The following is a 19316-nucleotide window of genomic DNA, read 5'->3' on the forward strand; positions in this document are numbered from 1 at the left end:
TAGTGGAGGAATAATGGTCTGGGGCAGTTTTTTTTCATGGCTTGGGCTAGGCCACTTAGTTCCAATGAAGGGAAATCTTAAAGCCACAGCATACAATTACATTCTAGACGTGTGCAACAGTTTGGGCAAGGCCCTTTTCTTTTTCAGCATGACAATGCCCCTGTGCACAAAATCAAATCAAATTTTATTTGTCACATACACATGGTTAGCAGATGTTAATGCGAGTGTAGCGAAATGCTTGTGCTTCTAGTTCCGACAATGCAGTAATAACCAACGAGTAATCTAACCTAACAATTCCACAACTACTACCTTATACACACACAAGTGTAAAGGGATAAAGAATATGTACATACAGATATATGAATGAGTGATGGTACAGAACGGCATAGGCAAGATGCAGTAGATGGTGTCGAGTACAGTATATACAAATGAGATGAGTAATGTAGGGTATGTAAACATAAAAGTGCATAGTTTAAAGTGGCTAGTGATACATGTATTACATAAAGATGGCAAGATGCAGTAGATGATATAGAGTACAGTATATACATATACATTATATTAAGTGACGTTGTTTAAAGGGGCTAGTGATACATTTTCTGATCAATTTCCATTATTAAAGTGAGCTGGAGTTGAGTCAGTATGTTGGCAGCAGCCACTCGATGTTAGTGGTGGCTGTTTAACAGTCTGATGGCCTTGTGATTTTACATTTACATTTAAGTCATTTAGCAGACGCTCTTATCCAGAGCGACTTACAAATTGGAAAGTTCATACATATTCATCCTGGTCCCCCCGTGGGAATTGAACCCTGGTCCCCCCGTGGGAATTGAACCCACAACCCTGGCGTTGCAAGCGCCATGCTCTACCAACTGAGCCACACAGGACCAGTGATAGAAGCTGTTTTTCAGTCTTTCGGTCCCCGCTTTGATGCACCTGTACTGACCTCACCTTCTGGATGATAGCAGGGTGAACAGGCAGTGGCTCGGGTGGTTGTTGTCCTTGATGATCCTTTTGGCCTTCCTGTGACATCGGGTGGTGTAGGTGTCCTGTAGGGCAGGTAGTTTGCCCCCAGTGATGCGTTGTGCAGACCTCACTATCCTCTGGAGAGCCTTAACGGTTATGGGCGGAGCAGTTGCCGTACCAGGCAGTGATAAGGCCCGACAGGATGCTCTCGATTGTGCATCTGTAGAAGTTTGTGAGTGCTTTTGGTGACAAGCCGAATTTCTTCAGCCTCCTGAGGTTGAAGAGGCGCTGCTGCTAAATATGCACATTTTCGAGCAAACTCTATATGTATGTTGTAATATGATGTTACAGGAGTGTCATCTGAGGAATTCTGAGAAGGTTAGTGAAAAAATTAATATATTTTGGCGATGTTGACGTTATCGCTCTCTTTGGCTAGAATCAATGCTCTGGTAATGTTTGCACATGTGGTATGCTAATATAACGATTTATTGTGTTTTCGCTGTAAGACACTTTGAAAATCTGAAATATTGTCTGTATTAACTTGACCCCCTTTAACCTCTACCGAGCACCTACCCCGGGTCCGGGAGCACCCCCCACCCCCCCCACACTGATTAGCATTGCTAGCATAGCGTCACAATTAAATAGTAGCATCTAAATATCATTAAATCACAAGTCCAAGACACCTAATGAAAGATACAGATCCTGTGAATAAAGCCACCATTTCAGATTTTTATAATGTTTTACAGGGAAGACACAATATGTAAATCTAGCTAAACACGTTAGCAAAATACACAATTTTTTTACTCCAACAGTTTTTTCCTGCGTCAGTAGCTATCACTAATTCGACTAAATAAAAATATATATAGCCACTAACCAAGAAACAAGTTCATAAGATGACAGTCTGATAACATATTTATGGTATAGCATAGTTTTTTTTTTTTAAATTTGAATTTTTCAGGTATAAATCACAGTTCTACATTGCAGCTGCAATCTGAAATAGTGCCGACGCAGCCAGAACAATTAGAGACCAACGTCATATAACTATTTACTTGTCTTAAAACATTTCAGAAAAAATACACAGCGTACAGATATTGAAAGCCCAACATCTGGTGAATCCAAACAATATTTCTGATTTATTAAATGTTTTATAGCGAAAACAAAATGTAGCGCTAAATTAGCATAGCCACGCCAGCCAGAACCAGCTGGGCGCCCCCGACCAGTTCACATGCACGACAGATTTATGAAATAACATCGTAAATTGGGTCTTACTATTGCTGATCTTTCATTAGAATGTTGATCAAGGTGTCCTTAGTCCTGATGAGTCGTTCAATCCATTCATAATGGAAACTTTCCCTCTTCATTTAGCATATGTACTGGTCGACTGGCCAAAGAAAAAAAGCCACAGAACGGAACACGGCAAAACTCCCGAAAAAATTCAAATAATCTGTTAAAACTATATTGAAAAAACATACATTAAGATGATATGGTCACATGTATCAAACAAACTTCGAGACGGAGATAGTTTTCATCCGTAACGGCAGCAAAACAGAAGACAATCACACCTACAAATCGCGCGATTCAGAGAACCGGAAGTTGTCGGTCACGCCAAAGAAATAGGTCTTATTTCACGTCAGTACAAGATAAACAAAAAATTTCTCCTCTGACGTCCTCTTGACACCCAGAGGAAGACGAATGAAGTGTGTTTCGGGTCATAGGTGGCGTGACCATATATAGGCAGAGCGTTGAAGCGAGCATATACATCTTGCATTCTTCTTCTTGGTCAGGGAAAGTGCTGTCAAATGACTTCTGTTTCACTTAGAGATAAAATTGAAACGGTTTTAGAAACTATAGATTGTTTTCTATCCAATGGTATTAATTATATGCATATAGTAAGAGCAATAATTGAATAAGAGGCAGTTTAATCTGTAGAGGAAATTATGCTAATGCGAAAACAGCACCGCCTGTATTCTCAAGAAGTTAAATGGAGGGGCAGGCAACGGAACAGGAATTTTTCCAAATTAAAAGGCACTTCAGGGTTGGATTTCCTCAGGTTTTCGCCTGCAAAATCAGTTCTATTATACTCACAGACAATATTTTGACAGTTTTGGAAACTTTAGAGTGTTTTCTATCCTAATCTGTCAATTATATGCATATTCTAGCATCTGGGTCTGAGAAATAGTCAGTTTACCATGTAAACATAAAAATAGTGCCCCCTTGCTGAAAGAGGTTAACCTGTTTGGGCTGCAGGGGCAGTATTGAGTAGCCTGGATAAAAGGTGCCCATTTCAAACGGCCTCGTAGTCAATTCTTGCTCGTACAATATCCATATTATTATTACTATTGGATAGAAAACACTCTAGTTTCTAAAACCGTTTGAATTATATCTGTGAGTAAAACAGAACTCATTTTGCATCAAACTTCCTGACAGGAAGTGGAAAATTTGAAATCGATGCTCTGTTCTAGGGCTTGCCTATAAATGTGCTTGATATGTATTAGTATACATGCACTTCATACGCCTTCCACTAGATGTCAACAGGCAGTGAGAGAAGAAATGGAGTGTATAACATGATCTGAGGTCGAATAAAAGCTCTTGGCATGACACCAATTTCCTGTTTTCTGGAACGCGTGAGAAGGGACCTGGTATTGCCTTCTGAAAAGCTGTCGTTATAGACGACTAATATCTCCGGCTTTGATTTTATTTGATAAATGTGACAATATCATCGTAAAGTATGTATTTTCAATATAGTTTTATTAGATTATTGAAAATTTTTCGGGACGTTAGGCGTGTTGCTTTGTCTGCGTTTGTTCACGAAGGAGAGCTTCACGCCACTTTGCTAGCTTTCTGTGCTAATTGACTGGAGAAGAGGACATTCTAAAACCAAACAATGAATGTTCCCGACAAAGGTCCCCTTGTACAACATTCTGATGGAAGATCATCAAAAGTAGGACCCATTTTATAATGTTATTTCATATATCTGTCGAACATGTGTACTATTAGTTTGCGCCCAGATTTTGGGCACTCTCTCGCTATAACTAAGCTGGATGTCGTAATGAAGTTATTTTTAGAATTCTAACACGGCGATTGCATTAAGAACTAGTGTATCTATCATTTCCTATACAACATGTATTTTTTAGTAACGTTTATGAATAGTTATTTGGTCAGAATAGTTGAGTGTCATAAAAATATCCGGACATTCTGGGAAAAAGATGCTACGTTAGCACAATGTATAACCACTGATTTCAGCTCTAAATATGCACATTTTCGAACAAAACATAAGTGTATGTATAACCTGATGTTATAGGACTGTCATCTGATGAAGCTTATCAAGGTTAGTCAAAAATTATATCTTTTGCTGGTTTATTTGCTATCGCTAACGTGCCTTGATGAATGAATGCGGTAGTGTGGTAGGCTATTGTAGTAAGCTAATATAATGCTATATTGTGTTTTCGCTGTAAAACACTTAAAAAAATCGGAAATATTGGCTGGATTCACAAGATGTTTATCTTTAATTTGCTATACACATCGATTTTTCAGAAATGTTTTATGATGAGTATTTAGGTATTTGATGTTGGTGTCTGTAATTACTCTGGCTGCTTCGGTCCTATTTGTGACGGTAGCTGTGATGGTAGCTGCAATGTAAAACAGATTTATACCTCAAATCTGCACATTTTTCGAACAAAACATAGATTTATTGTATAACATGTTATAAGACTGTCATCTGATGAAGTTGTTTCTTGGTTAGTTTGGTTGGTTCTTGGTTGGTTAGGTTGGTTTTGTGCATGCTACGTGTGCTGTGAAAAATGTCTGTCCTTTTTTGTATTTGGTGGTGAGCTAACATAAATATACGTGGTGTTTTCGCTGTAAAACATTCTAAAAATCTGACATGTTGGCTGGATTCACAAGATGTTTATCTTTCATTTGCTGTATTGGACTTGTTAATGTGTAAAAGTTAAATATTTATAAAAAAATATCTTTTGAATTTCGCGCCCTGCACTTGAAGTAGCTGTTGTCATATTGTGCCCGGCTTCGGGCTTGCAGCCCAAAGAAGTTAACTCACCATCATTACGACCAGGAATATGACTTTCCCGAAGCGGATCCTGTGTTTTGCCTTTCAACCAGGACAATGGATCTGATCCCAGCCGGCGAACCTAAACAACGTCGCCGTAAAAGGGGCAAACGAAGCGGTCTTCTGGTCAGGCTACGGAGACGGGCACATCGCGCTCCACTCCCTAGCATACTACTCGCCAATGTCCAGTCTCTTGACAACAAGGTTGATGAAATCCGATCAAGGATTGCCTTCCAGAGAGACATCAGACTGTAACGTTCTTTGCTTCACGGAAACGGCTCACTCGAGACGCTATCGGAGTCAGTGCAGCCAGCTGGTTCCTTCACGCATTGCGCCGACAAACAAGCATCTTTCTGGTAAGAAGAGGGGCGGGGGTGTATGCCTTATGATTAACGAGACGTGGTGTGATCATAACAACATACAGGAACTCAAGTCATTATGTTCACCTGATCTAGAACTCCTCACAATCAAATGTCGACCGCATTATCTACCAAGGGAATTCTCTTCGATTATAATCACAGCCGTATATATCCCCCCCCCCCCCCCCCCCCCCAAGCAGACACATCGATGGCCCTGAACGAACTTTATCTGACTCTATGTAAACTGGAAACCACATATCCTGAGGCTGCATTCATTGTAGCTGGGGATTTTAACAAGGCTAATCTGAAAACAAAACTCCCTAAATTCTATCAGCATATCGATTGTGCTACCAGGGCTGGTAAAACCCTGGATCATTGTTATTCTAACTTCCGCGACGCATATAAGGCCCTCTCCCGCCCTCCCTTTGGAAAAGCTGACCACGACTCCATTTTGTTGCTACCAGCCTACAGACAAAAACGAAAACAAGAAGCTCCCGCACTCAGGTCTGTTAAACGCTGGTTCAACCAATCTGATTCCACGCTTCAAGACTGCTTCGATCACGTGGATTGGGATATGTTCCGCATTGCGTCCAACAACAACATTGACGAATACGCTGATTCAGTGAGCGAGTTCATTAGAAAGTACATCGGCGAGGTCCATACAGAAATGATTTGTCGAGATTGTTGTAGGAGAACTTGACTGGCTTCGAGCCCATCGAACACCTTTGGAATGAATTGCAATGCCAAAATGAGAACCAGGCCTAATGCCCAAAGTCAGTCCCCGACCTCACTAATGCTCTTGTGGCTGAATGAAGGACAGGAGGACCAACTCCATATTAATGCCCATGATTTTGGAATGAGATGTTCGAGCAAGTGTCCACATGCTTTTGGTCATGTAGTGTAAGTTTTCACACCCCTGAGTCAATACATGTTAGAATCAACTTTGGCAGCGATCACAGTTTTGAGTCTTTTCTGGGTAAGAGCTTTGCACACCTGGATTGTATAATGTTTGCACATTTTTTTTACATTTTTCTATCTCTGTCAAGCTGATTTTTAAGTCAAAACTGTAACTAGGCTACTCAGGGACATACAATGTCAATTTAGCAAGCAACCTCAGTGTATATTTGGCTTTGTGTGTTAGGTCATTGTCCTGCTGAAAGGTGAATTTGTCTCCCAGTGTCTGTTGGACAGCAGAATCAGGATTTCCTCTTGGATTTTTGCTTGTGCTTAGCTCTAGCTCATATCTTTTCATGCCCCCAAAAACTCCTTAGTCCTTGCCAATGACCAGCATACACATGACAGGATGCAGCCACAACCATGCTTGAAAATATTAAGAGTGGTACTCAGTGACGTGTTGTTGGATTTGCCCAAAACACAACACTTTATATTCAGGACATATTTTTTATTGTTGCGGTTTTACTTTAGTCATTCATTGCAAATAAGTAAAGGCTTTCTTCTTTTCACTCTGTCATTTAGGTTTGTATTGTGAAGTAACACAATGTTGTTCCATCCTCAGTTTTCTGAAATCCCTGAGCAGTGTCCTTCCTCTCCGGCAACTGAGTTAGGAAGGATGCCTGTATCTTTGTAGTGACTAACTGTATTGATACATCATCCAAAGTGGAATTAGTAACTTCACCATGCTCAAAGAGATATTCAATGTCTGCTTTTTATTTTATTTTACCCATCTACCCATAGGTGCCCTTTGTGAGGTATTGGAAAAAACTCCCTGGAGTGCGTCCTGGGTGGCTTGACCGGTCAAAAGCACTGCACCGCAGTGGCGCCACTACAGCCTGGGGTTCAATCTGGCCGTTACCGGGATCCCCATAGGACAGCGCACAATTGGCCCAGCGCCGTACGTGGTAGGGGAGGGTTTGGCTGGTGGGTTTTAACTTGGCTCAATGTACTCTAGCGACTCCTTGTGACCGGTTCGGGCGCCTGCAAGCTGACTCCGGTTGTCAGTCGAATTATGTTTCCTCCGACACATTGGTGCGGGTGACATTTGGTATTTTATTAGGATCCCCATTAGCTGTTGCAAAAGCAGCAGCTACTCTTCCTGGGGTCCACACAAAGCATGAAACATAATACAGAATGACATACAGATCAAAAGACAAGAACAGCTCAAGTACAGAACTACATAAAAAAAAATTACAGGCACACGTAGCCTACATATCAAGGCATACACAACTATCTAGGTCAAATAGGGGAGAGGCGTTGTGCCGCGAGGTGTTGCTTTATCTGTATTTTTGGAACCAGGTTTGCTGTTTATTTGAGCAATATGAGATGGAAGGAAGTTCCATGCAATTATGGCCCTATATAATACTCTACGTTTTCTTGATTTGGGGACTATGAAAAGACGTCTGGTGGTATAAGTGTGTGTGTGTGTCAGAGCTGTGTGTAAGTTGACTATGTAAACAATTTGGGATTTTCAACACAATGTTTTTTATAAAAAGTAGTGATGCAGTCAGTCTCTCAACTCTTAGCCAAGAGACTGGCATGCGTAGTATTTATATCAGCCCTCTGATTACAATTAAGTGGGCCGTTCTGGTCCAGCTGAAGCTTAACTAGGTCTTTCCTTGCAGCATTGGACCACACTACTCGACAATCAAGATTAGACAAAACTAAAGACTGAAGAACTTGCTTTTTGGAGTGTGGTGTCAAAAAAGCAGAGCATCTCTTTATTACGGCCAGACCTCTCCCCATCTTTACAACCATTGAATCTACACGTTTTCACCATGCCAGTTTACAATCTAAGGTAACACCTCAACTTGTTCATCAGCCACACCATTCATTACCAGATTCATCTGAGGTCTAGAACTTAAGGAATGATTTGTACCAAATACAATGCTTTTAGTTTTAGAAATGTTCAGGACCAGTTTATTACTGGCCACCCATTCCAAAACAGACTGCAACTCTTTGTTAAGGGTTTCAGTGACTTCATTAGCTGTGGTTGCTGACGTGTATATGGTTGAATCATCAGCATACATGGACACACATGCTTTGTTTAATGCCAGGGGCAGGTCATTGGTAAAACTAGAAAAGAGTAGAGAGCTGCCCTGCGCTACGCCACACTTGACATGTTTGACGGTAGAGAAGCTTCCATTAAAGAAAACCCTTTGAGTTCTATTAGATGGCTCTGAATCCACGATATGGTAGAGGTTGAAAAGCCATAACACATGTTTATTTCAACAACCGGTTATGGTCAATAATATCAAAGGCTGCACTGAAATCTAACAGTACAGCTCCCACAATCTTATCAATTTCTTTCAACCAATCATCAGTCATTTGTGTCAGTGCAGTACATGTTGAGTACCCTTCTCTATAAGCATGCTGTAAGTCTGTTAATTTGTTTACAGAGAAGTAGCATTGTATTTGGTCAAACACCATTTTTCCCCAACAGTTTGCTAAGAACTGGCAGCAAGCTTAAATGGTCTGCTGTTAGAATCAGTAAAGGCCGCTTTACCACTCTTTGGTAGTGGAATTACTTTGGCTTCCCTCCAGACCTGCGGACAAAGACTTTCCTCTAGGCTCAGATTAAAGATATGACAGGTAGGAGTGGCTATAGTCAGCTACCATCCTCCTTATCTTTCCATCTAAGTTGTCAATGCCAGGAGGTTTGCCATTTATTGATTGATAACAATAATTCTTCCACCTCTCCCACACTAACTTTACAAAATTGAAACTGTTTGTTGGCATTTTCTGCCTAAGTTTGCCCACTTTGCAAATGAAATAATCATTAAAATAAATCAAATGGTTTCGTGATGAATAAGCCATCTGATTCGATGAAAGATGGCAATGAATTTGTCTTTCTGCCCATAATTTCATTTAAAGTACTCAAGTTTGTTCCCATCATTCTTTATATCATTGATCTTGGCTTCATAATACAGTCTCTTCTTCCTTTTTGTTGAGTTTAGTCACAATTTCTCAATTTGCAGTAAGTAAGCCAGTCAGATGTGCAGCCAGACTCATTAGCCACTCCGTTTGCCCCATCTCTTTCAACCATACAGTTTTTAAATTCCTCATCAATCCATGGAGCCTTAACAGTTCTAACAGTCACTTTCTTAACAGGTGCGTGTTTATCAATAATTGGAAGAAGCAATTTCATAAATTCATCAAGTGCAGCGTCTTGATGCTCCTCATTAATCACATCAGACCAACAAATAGTTTTAATGTCATCCACACGAGTCACAGCTAAATCTTTTGTATTATCTCTTATACACTATTTGAAGCCCAGCTGTTGGAACTATGGCTTTCCTGGATATAGCCACTGCATCCAATGGGTATGGATACAGCTTTAGAACAAAGTTCTACAGTATTAGTAAAAATGTAATAAATACATGTGGATGATCTTGTTCCTGTAGTGTTTGTAAATACCCTGGTAGGTTGATTAATAACCTGAAACAGATTACAGACACTGGTTAGAGTAAGAAGCTTCCTCTTGAGCGGACAGCTTGATGAAAACCAGTCAATATTCAGGTCCCCAAGAAAGTAGACCTCTGTTTACATCACATACACTATCACGCATTTCAACACAATATTTAGATACTGACTGTTAGCACTTGGTGGCCTATAGCAACACCACAAAAGAAAAGGCCTTAGATGTGCCAAGTGAACCTGCAACCACAATACTTCAATAACACGTAAGATCTTCTCAAAGCATTACAGCGATATGGCTCTGTATAGATATATACAGGAACAATATATAGACTGCTCAAAAAAAATAAAGGGAACACTTAAACAACACAATGTAACTCCAAGTCAATCACACTTCTGTGAAATCAAACTGTCCACTTAGGAAGCAACACTGATTGACAATACATTTCACATGCTGTTGTGCAAATGGAATAGACAAAAGGTGGAAATTATAGGCAATTAGCAAGACACCCCCAATAAAGGAGTGGTTCTGCAGGTGGTGACCACAGACCAATTCTCAGTTCCTATGCTTCCTGGCTGATGTTTTGGTCACGTTTGAATGCTGGCGGTGCTTTCACTCTAGTGGTAGCATGAGACGGAGTCTACAACCCACACAAGTGGCTCAGGTAGTGCAGCTCATCCAGGATGGCACATCAATGCGAGCTGTGGCAAGAAGGTATGCTGTGTCTGTCAGCGTAGTGTCCAGAGCATGGAGGCGCTACCAGGTGACAGGCCAGTACATCAGGAGACGTGGAGGAGGCCGTAGGAGGGTAACAACCCAGCAGCAGGACCGCTACCTCCGCCTTTGTGCAAGGAGGAGCACTGCCAGAGCCCTGCAAAATGACCTCCAGCAGGCCACAAATGTGCAATTGCCTATAATTTCCACCTTTTGTCTATTCCATTTGCACAACAGCATGTGAAATGTATTGTCAATCAGTGTTGCTTCCTAAGTGGACAGTTTGATTTCACAGAAGTGTGATTGACTTGGAGTTACATTGTGTTGTTTAAGTGTTCCCTTAATTTTTTTGAGCAGTGTATATATATTCAGAGCCATATCGCTGTAATGCTTAGAGAAGATCTTATGTGTTATTGAAATATATATATATACACACACACATACAGCAACACCTCCCCATTAAACATTTCTGTCTCTTTTATAGATGTTATATCCTTGTATTGCTACTGCTGTATCGTCAAATGAATTACGTTAGTCTCAGAAATGGCTAATATATCAATGTTATCTGATGTTTGCAAGTTATTGATTTTATGAACCTTATTTGTAAGGCTACATATATTAATATGTGCAATTTTCAGCCCTTTCCTGGGTAGCTTTTTAGAGTCATAATTCTGAAAAGAACAAGCAAAGCAAGCGAGAAATATACATTCAGCAGTCCATTAATCAATTGGTTTTGTGCGCTTTGGGGTTGAAGCTACGAACCCAAAGGCTTGGCTCTCGTCCCTTCCAGTCTTCTGGGAGGGAGGGTGGACATTGAGCCTGTCATAGCGGATGTAAGCAATGTCCCTACTCACTCTGGCAGCTTTCATGACTGGGATCAGTTCTTTCCTCTTCTGGCGCACAGCTTCAGGATATATCTTCCTCAACGAGGACTACGTTCCTCTCAAGTTCTTGGCTCTTTCCAGAACAGCTACATTGTCCTTGAACCATAGGAACTTGACCACTATCGGCATGGGCCTGTCATCTGGGCCGGTTTTCCAGTCCTGTGGGCGCGCTCCACCTCAATCTTCCTGTCGTCCATCTTCAATTTATCAGAGAATTTCCCTCACTTTGTCCTCAGACTCTGTCCAGGTCTCATGTGGAGATTCTGCAATTCTGTCCACAACCATGTTGTTCCACCTTGATTGTCCCTTGAGATCCCTGATTTTATCTGTCATTGTTATCATGGATTCACACACACAACTGATGTCTTCTCTCAATGACTTACAGATTGCTGTCATCTTGCCGTTCTCCTGTTTCAACTCATCGAGCCGACCCTGGGAGAACTGCAAACTGTTCTTCAGGTCCTGGACCTCTCAGGTCGTCCATTCTTTTATTTGTAGAATCCGAGTATTTGGACAAAACACTTGAAGCAATTTTCTACAACAGTTGTTACAACAAGGTCTCTTTTTTTTGTTTGTTTAAAATATCCTTCACGTGTCATAAAGACCCCTGTCCTGAACGGTACTCTCGCCGGCTTTGGTCTTTGTCATGGTAGCTAGCAACGTAGGTTACGCTGTTACTCCTCGCAGTTCCAGACAGGGTAGGTCACGGCAAAGATTGAAAATAACAAGCAGCAGGGATCTAGACAGCCACAATCCACGGTTCCAGCCACAATGAATAACAGTGTCGCCGGCTGCGTTCAAGAAAACACTGCTAGCTTGATATGCAGGTAGGCTAGCTGCGACGCCAAATAGCTCCTAAGACCCGTCCTTGGTTGGCAGGATCACTGGAAAGAGACAAGCAGTCCCAGCAACTGATGCCAACTGTGTTGTGGGATCCAAACTAAGAAGCTAGCTACCAATAACTTTCCAATACACTTTCAAACAAACAAAACCGAGCTCTTCCTTGTTTTGCATTCAACAGGAAGTGACATCCGGGTTAAGCGAGCAGTGTGATAAGAAGTAGGCTGCCAGGCGGGGGGGTATATATGCTTGTGGCCATAACATCCAGGCCTGGTTAGTACTGTGACAGGAGACTGCCTGAGAATACCAGTTGCCATAATTGCACTGAGTCCATGCAACTTATTGTGAGTTAAGCACATTTTTAGCCCTGAGTTTATTTAGGGTGCCGTAACCAAGGGGTTGAATACTTATTGACTCAAGACATTTCAGCTCTTCATTTTTAATTTAATTTGTTAACATAACTCGACTTTGACATTATGAGGTGTGTGTGTGTGCCAGTGACCCAATCTACATTTCAAATTCGGCTTTAACACAATAAAATGTGGAAAAAGTCAAGGGGCGTGTGCTTTCTGAAAGCACTGTATATGAATAGGCTCTAACATACTCTCAGCGCTCTTGAGTGACTATCCCATCTAAGGATACAGTAGAGAGGTGATAGAGGAATTTATGAGGTGGTGTCATAAACCTAGGGAGCCAAGGTGAGAGGTGTAGGGGAACGAGGTCTGTGAGTGAAGGCATGCAAAAGACCAGCGATGAAGGGCTTGAACGGCCATTACTGCGGTTGAGTCAGTTTCTGCAGTAACATGGACTGTTAAAGGGAAAATACACTCAAACAATCCTTTTGGTGGTTTTTCATTAGTCCTCTGATACAGTCCCAAAACATTAATCCACTCCTGATAGTCCCAAAATGTTTTGCATATCAGCAGTCAAGTTGTCAAGATCTTGGTCTTCCAAGAAGTGTCACCGGCCACATCATGATAATGCATGATGTATATATATTGAGATTCTCACGATTCTATATGCGAATCGATATTGCGATTTGATGTTACAAACGTATTGCTCTCTCTGTCTGTTGCAGAGAGACGAGAGAGCATGAGAAAATTATTTCAGGGAAAGAAAATTGTTGGCTCACTAGGCTATTTAGAAAGATTGAGAGCCATTTAAGACGATGAAAAATATTGGCGTTTTTGCACAGGTACAGCGGGCTTAGAGCCAGCTAAAGTTACCTACAGTAGCAAAAAAATGTGTACTAGGAGTCAAATATAGATATATTGTGATGTATCGATTACATTTTTTCATCACTAGAATAGCCTGCTGGCCTCCCTCTGCTCTCGCTCCTCTTCCTGTTCTCACCCTTTCTCAGAGAGGTTTTTATCATGTGTGTACCTATAAACATGCATGAGCATTTGGGTGTCCGTTTTTGTTCCTGTCCAGCATGCAATGTTGCACTCTGACTCAGTGAACTCTGAGAGCAAACTATTGTGTTTGTTGCCCTCCACTGACCAGCCCTCTGAAAGACATGTCCAGGCTAAATCATGTGGACACTGCTACTCAGCGGGCGTCCATTCTTCCACTTGGTTAGGAGTCCCTTCAGCTCTCCATCTCTTCTCTTTCTCCCTCTCTTCCCCCTCTCTACAAGCTGTAATGGGGTGTTTTAAACTGGTTACCAACATAATTAAAACAGTAAAAATTAATGTTTTGCAATGGTGGTATACGGTCTGATATACCACGGCTTGTCTCTGGAGACAGGGCAGTGCCAGGTTAGAGGAACTCATCCATTGTGTGTGTGTGTGTGTGTGTGTGGGAGGGAGGCCCTACTGCAGCTTTGTTATCCAAGTCTTGCTCAGTGAAGCACCTTCAAAGAGCATTAACTACACACTAGTGTATTTGTTCCTATGCCTGGAGACTAGTGTCAGTACTGTCACACAACTATTAAGTGTATATGTCAACACTGTTACACAAAAAAAACTATAGAGAGCAACATATACTGCAGTATTTTCCTCTTAAAGACACACAGTGAAGTTCGATAGTATTCCGACAGTTACACATTTTGTTTTTGGATCTACTCTAACACGTTGGATGCATTTGATACAAAGATGGCACAAAGAACATACCCCCAAGACATGCTAACATGTCACCATTACCAATAACAGGGGAAGTAAGCATTTTCGGCGGGGTATGATATTTGTGCTTCAAACTTTCTCGCTTATCATTATTCAGGATTATCTGTAATGGTAGAATCCACATTAGAGATTCTCCAGTACTTTTGTTTTAGTGATGCATCGATATGACATTTTTGGCCGATACCGATATCTGATATTTTCCTTGCCAAAAAAAACCTGATGCCGATTATAAAAATGTTTAGCGGCCTTTTAAGCATTCTAGTACAGTTAAATAGTTAGACCACTCCGTCCATGTGTGTGTTAAGGCACTGCATCTCAGTGCAAGAGGCATCACTACAGTCCCTGGTTCGAATCCACATCCGGCTGTATCACATCCGGCTGTGATTGGGAGTCCCATAGGGCGGTGTACAATTGGCCCAGCGTTGTCCGGGCCGTCATTGTAATTTAAGAATTTGTTCTTAACTGTAGTTTTTGTTCTTAACTGTAGTATTTAAAAATACATTTAGCTGACTGCCATCACATGCAGCCTACTGTACAATACATAAACACTGCTAGCCAAACACAACGGTCTCTTGCTAGGCACACCCTCTACATTTTGGGGGGGATTGTTCCTAGACCTTTAAAGTGGTCTGCTGATGTGGTTTAAAGGTATACTTTGGGATTTGATGAACTTGTGGATGCCATTTTTATGTCTCTGTGCAATTTGAAGGAAGTTGCTAACTAGCGCTAGCGCAATTACTAACTAGTGTCAGTGCTAACGCTAGTTAGCGTTGGCTTGTGAAATTACGTCTAAATTCCTTTACATTGAACACAGAGATATAAGTGCTATCCATGAGTTCACCTGACTCAAAGTATCCCTTTGTTGTGGATGTAGGACTTTCATTTTTATTTTAGTAGACCTAGAAAAATATAGGCGGTGAAACAGAATTTACCAAAAGATGAAACTTTAGAGTGACTGTTCCAATCACTAACAATAACCCTTTGTGCAATCTCCAAAAAGGGTGTTTTTCCCCCTCCAAACAATTAATGTAAATATATCCAAGTTCATTATTTGTCTGTGGAGGGTAGGTCATTATAGGCTATTTGCTCCGCTCACAAATTAAAGATAGCAGATGATGCTCGCACCATTTAAAATGTTTTCTCGGGCCTTTATTCTTTTCTTTTGGGACAGTAGCTCTGGCCCGGTGTGCCACTGGCAAATTTAGCTGAATGTCAAGTCCTGCAAGGGCATAGTGATTTAAAAGATGGCAAAAAAAAAGTGTGTGTGCGCGTGTAATAAACACCTTAATTACATAAGTATTCAGAACTTTTGCTATGAGACTCAAAATTGAGCTCAGGTGCGTCCTGTTTCCATTGATCACCGTTGAGATGTTTCTACAACTTGATTGGAGTCCACCTGGGGTAAATTTTATTTTTGGAAAGACACACACACACACCTATATAAGGTCCCACAGTTGACAGTACATGTCAGAGCAAAAACCAAGCCATGAGGACAAAGGAATTGTCCGTAGAGCTCCAAAACAGGTTTGTGTGGAGGCACAGGTCTGGGGAAGAGTACCAAAAAATGTTTGCAGCATTGAAGGTCCCCAAGAACACAGTGGCCTCCATCATTCTTACATGGAAGAAGTTTGGAACCACCAAGACTCTTCCTGGAGCTGGTTGCCCGGCCAAACTGAGCAATCAGGGGAGAAGAGCCTTTGTCAGGGAGGTGACCAAGAACCCGATGGTCACTGACAGAGCTCCAGAGTTCCTCTGTGGAGATGGGAGAACCTTCCAGGAAGTCAACCATCTCTGCAGCACACCACCAATCAGGCCTTTATGGTAGAGTGGCCAGACGGAAGCCACTCCTAAGTAAAAGGTACATGACCGTCCGCTTGGAGTTTGCCAAAAGGAACCTAAAGAGTCTCAGACAATGAGAAATACTCTTTGGTGTGATGAAACCAAGATTTTAACTCTTTGCCCTGAATGTCAAGCTTGCAACGTCATTCCTAAGACTCGATGCTATAATCGCTGCCAAAGGGTCTGAATACTTATGTAAATGTGATAATTCAGTTTTTTATTTTTAATAAATTTGTATAAATGTGTAAATAACTCTTTATGCTTTGTCATTATGGGGTATTGTGTGTAATTTAACAGATCAACAGATTATTTTCACCTTGTCAGAACGGGTATTTGAACCAGCAACCTTTTGGTTACTGGCCCAATGCTCTAACCGCTAGACTACCTGCCACCCGAGTCATCATTAGGCTGGTTCTGTATGGAATGGAGCAACATTATGGAACACGTCATGTCAGTATCGCTGCGCAGCTGCTAAGATATTTTGTGACCAAATCGTGCCGGTTCCATCAACTGAAAAAGTTCTTAGCACCAGTGGGAAAAGGTAATCTAGAGCCTTGTACACATTGACACATCCAGGTTTAAAATATATTTCGTAGTTGCTAAAGTTCTGGTGCATGTCTTTATTGTATAAGTGTTAAACATTTTCTTATTTACAATAAAAAGGACTCAAATTACACATTATTTACCATTAATTTCCATTGGGCGCAACAATCTGAAACATCAAAAATGAATTGCAAATGCATCCAAGTTTGTAGAGTCACAAGCTTGACGTAGTCATTACATACTAGGAATATGTGACAAAATACTAACCTTTCTGACTGCGGTAATGCACACACAGCCTAAGTGAATTTGTTCAAATACCTTAGAGGTTCCCTAAAATGGAGAGACTATGTACAAAAAGTGCTGTAGTATCTAAACTATTCACCTGATATGGATAAAAAATGTACGCTGACCGTCTGCACTTTAACCTCCATAGTCATTGTGTAATAAAATCCATAGTGCTGGAGTACAGAGCCAAAACAAGTAAGTCTAAAAACAAGCCTATTTAAAAAGGGTAATGTTAATAAATCTTGCGTGATTAGTAGTGTAAAATGTCATGCTAAAGTCCTTCCGCCTGCATGCTTCGGTTTGGCTGTCACCTAGTCAAACTCGGTGAACCGAACGAGCGTGCAATCATACTGTTTGTCCATCTTAAGACACCTAGCCAGTATACACTTTCTCAAAATAGTCAGAAGATAACTTGATAAATCTGTCAGTGATTTTGACGGTTTTGCAGAGATCGTAGTTGCGCAACTTTACATTTAGCTAATTTGAGTATTTCTCAAATGTAAAATGTGCATGAACTATGTCTCTTGTAGAATGACAACAGTTCTTTGAAGAATCCCTACTGTTGACCAATCACTGGCGAATGAGCGTAGACTTTGCTACCGACAGACGAAAAAACCCTTGCCGAAGAACAAAATAAACATCACACAAAGTCAGCATAATATATGCACAAACTGTTCTAAACTGTTTGGGATGGGAGCATGCGGCATGCCTTAGCCTTTTTATTGAATGCGTGGTGGGGAACATCTGTGGCAATTTAGCTGCTCCACTACCTCCCAACAACCTGGAGGGGGATAGAAAAGAAAATGGAGAAAGAGGAGCATGAAGTCATTGAGTGGGGATGGAGAGGCTCTGAGTTTCAAAGGAGCTCAGTGGGGCGGGTGAGTGGAGGGTCACACACACACACCTCTTATCTCTCTCCAGCTCATAAAGCAGTCCAAACCCAGCTCTTACCATAGACCCCTGTGGAGATGGGCCCAGCAGGATCAAAGCTCAACATGCCTCCACAGTACTGCCTGCTGAACAGCTTCAGTCAACATGGAAAGCACACAGCAGGTCACATATGTACTATAGCTGAACACTCCCCATCTTAATTTCCTTTGGCTTTTCCCTGTGTTTGTGTGTGCCCTAGCTATGTTGGATGGGAGGAAATTATACAGCTTCCACAGGCTTTACTGTGCCTGTCAGTACCAGAGCCAAAGCATTTTTTCTAGCCCAGCCTGCGAGTAGACGGAGGGTGAGATGGACTACATTTGAGAGAAAGTGTGTGTCAGAGCGAGAGGACAAGGTGTCTGTTTTAGACAGGGGTGCCTTTGCTTTGTCAGGTTCCAGCATGTCGGCTTGCTAAAGTCTATTCCACCCAAAAGCCCCGGGGCCCGACTGGCATGTTCTCCTGGGAAAATAACTGAGTGTGGGTGTTGAAACTGGGCAATATGGACAAATCCATATCACTATAAATGTACTGAATTATAACGATCAAAAGAACGATACGTTTAAAACAATGTGCACGGGTTAGCCTACTTTTGTATATTACAGTACCATTGACACTACTACTTTGAATGTTGTAACTATCAATTGTATTTTTAGCAATAGCCCATATTTGCACTTATTTCATTTCAAACTTCACATTTCTTGTATAGGTTAATTGTCATGATTATCGATATCAGTAAAATGTGCTCAGAATGACAGACGTCAAATTTATATTAGAATTAATCTTAACAGAACATGTAACTCCTGTAATAAAGCAGCCAATAAAATGTAATTTGCGGGAAAACGCATCTAAACAGCACACCTAATGCACGTTTTTCCGAATGTGACAGATGAAAATCTGTGAAACTTAGTGGGTAATATGACTAGTATTGTGCCTTTTGGCTTCTGGCCAACGAAAGGAAATATGAAAAATGCTGGTTTCAATGGCATATGAGGAAGTCTTTATAAAATAATTGCCTCCATGTTTCTATTGTCGAATTTTGCCAAGGCTTATGTGATGCAAGGTAAGACATGCCTCATAATATGAAGTGAAACGTTCAGGTTTCAAACAATTAAGCTCGTGTTTTCATAATGCCTACTGCTTCCAACTCAAATTGCAAAGTGGTGGGTGACTTGCTGATAGCCTGCCTACAGTTGCCAGTGCACTTGAATGGCGAATGGGTGGCGCGCTTCAAATACCAGTTGAGGAACAAAAATGGTAGCATTTATTTTTTGTGGCCATCAAAACTGTTTTTAACACGAGATTGCATTTACAATTGTTGCGCAATGACTGGGTTTATAAAGGCGGACGTTTTTCTCCAGAAGCAACCAACTGAGGAGCTGCAGGAGAAATCCAGCTCAAAT

General features: G+C 41.3%; 1 protein-coding gene across 7 annotated transcripts in view; it reads left to right on the plus strand.

Moving 5' to 3' along the window:
* The window catches only part of LOC129855328 (ras-specific guanine nucleotide-releasing factor RalGPS2-like), a 147666-nt gene that overhangs the window by 9910 nt on the left and 118440 nt on the right, over nt 1–19316 (plus strand). Inside the window, exon 2 of one of the 7 annotated variants that reach the window (XM_055922864.1) lies at nt 7081–7263. The exons of 4 other annotated variants lie outside the window; for them this stretch is intronic. The gene's annotated coding sequence lies outside the window, so the exon portion shown is untranslated. Of the gene's footprint in view, nt 1–7080; nt 7264–7993; nt 8138–19316 lie in introns of those variants that run through there. 2 more of the 7 variants (XM_055922865.1, XM_055922866.1) reach the window with 2 other exon arrangements.

Source organism: Salvelinus fontinalis, chromosome 5 (genome assembly GCF_029448725.1).
Source record: "Salvelinus fontinalis isolate EN_2023a chromosome 5, ASM2944872v1, whole genome shotgun sequence".
In the NCBI taxonomy this organism is placed as follows: Eukaryota; Metazoa; Chordata; class Actinopteri; order Salmoniformes; family Salmonidae; genus Salvelinus; species Salvelinus fontinalis.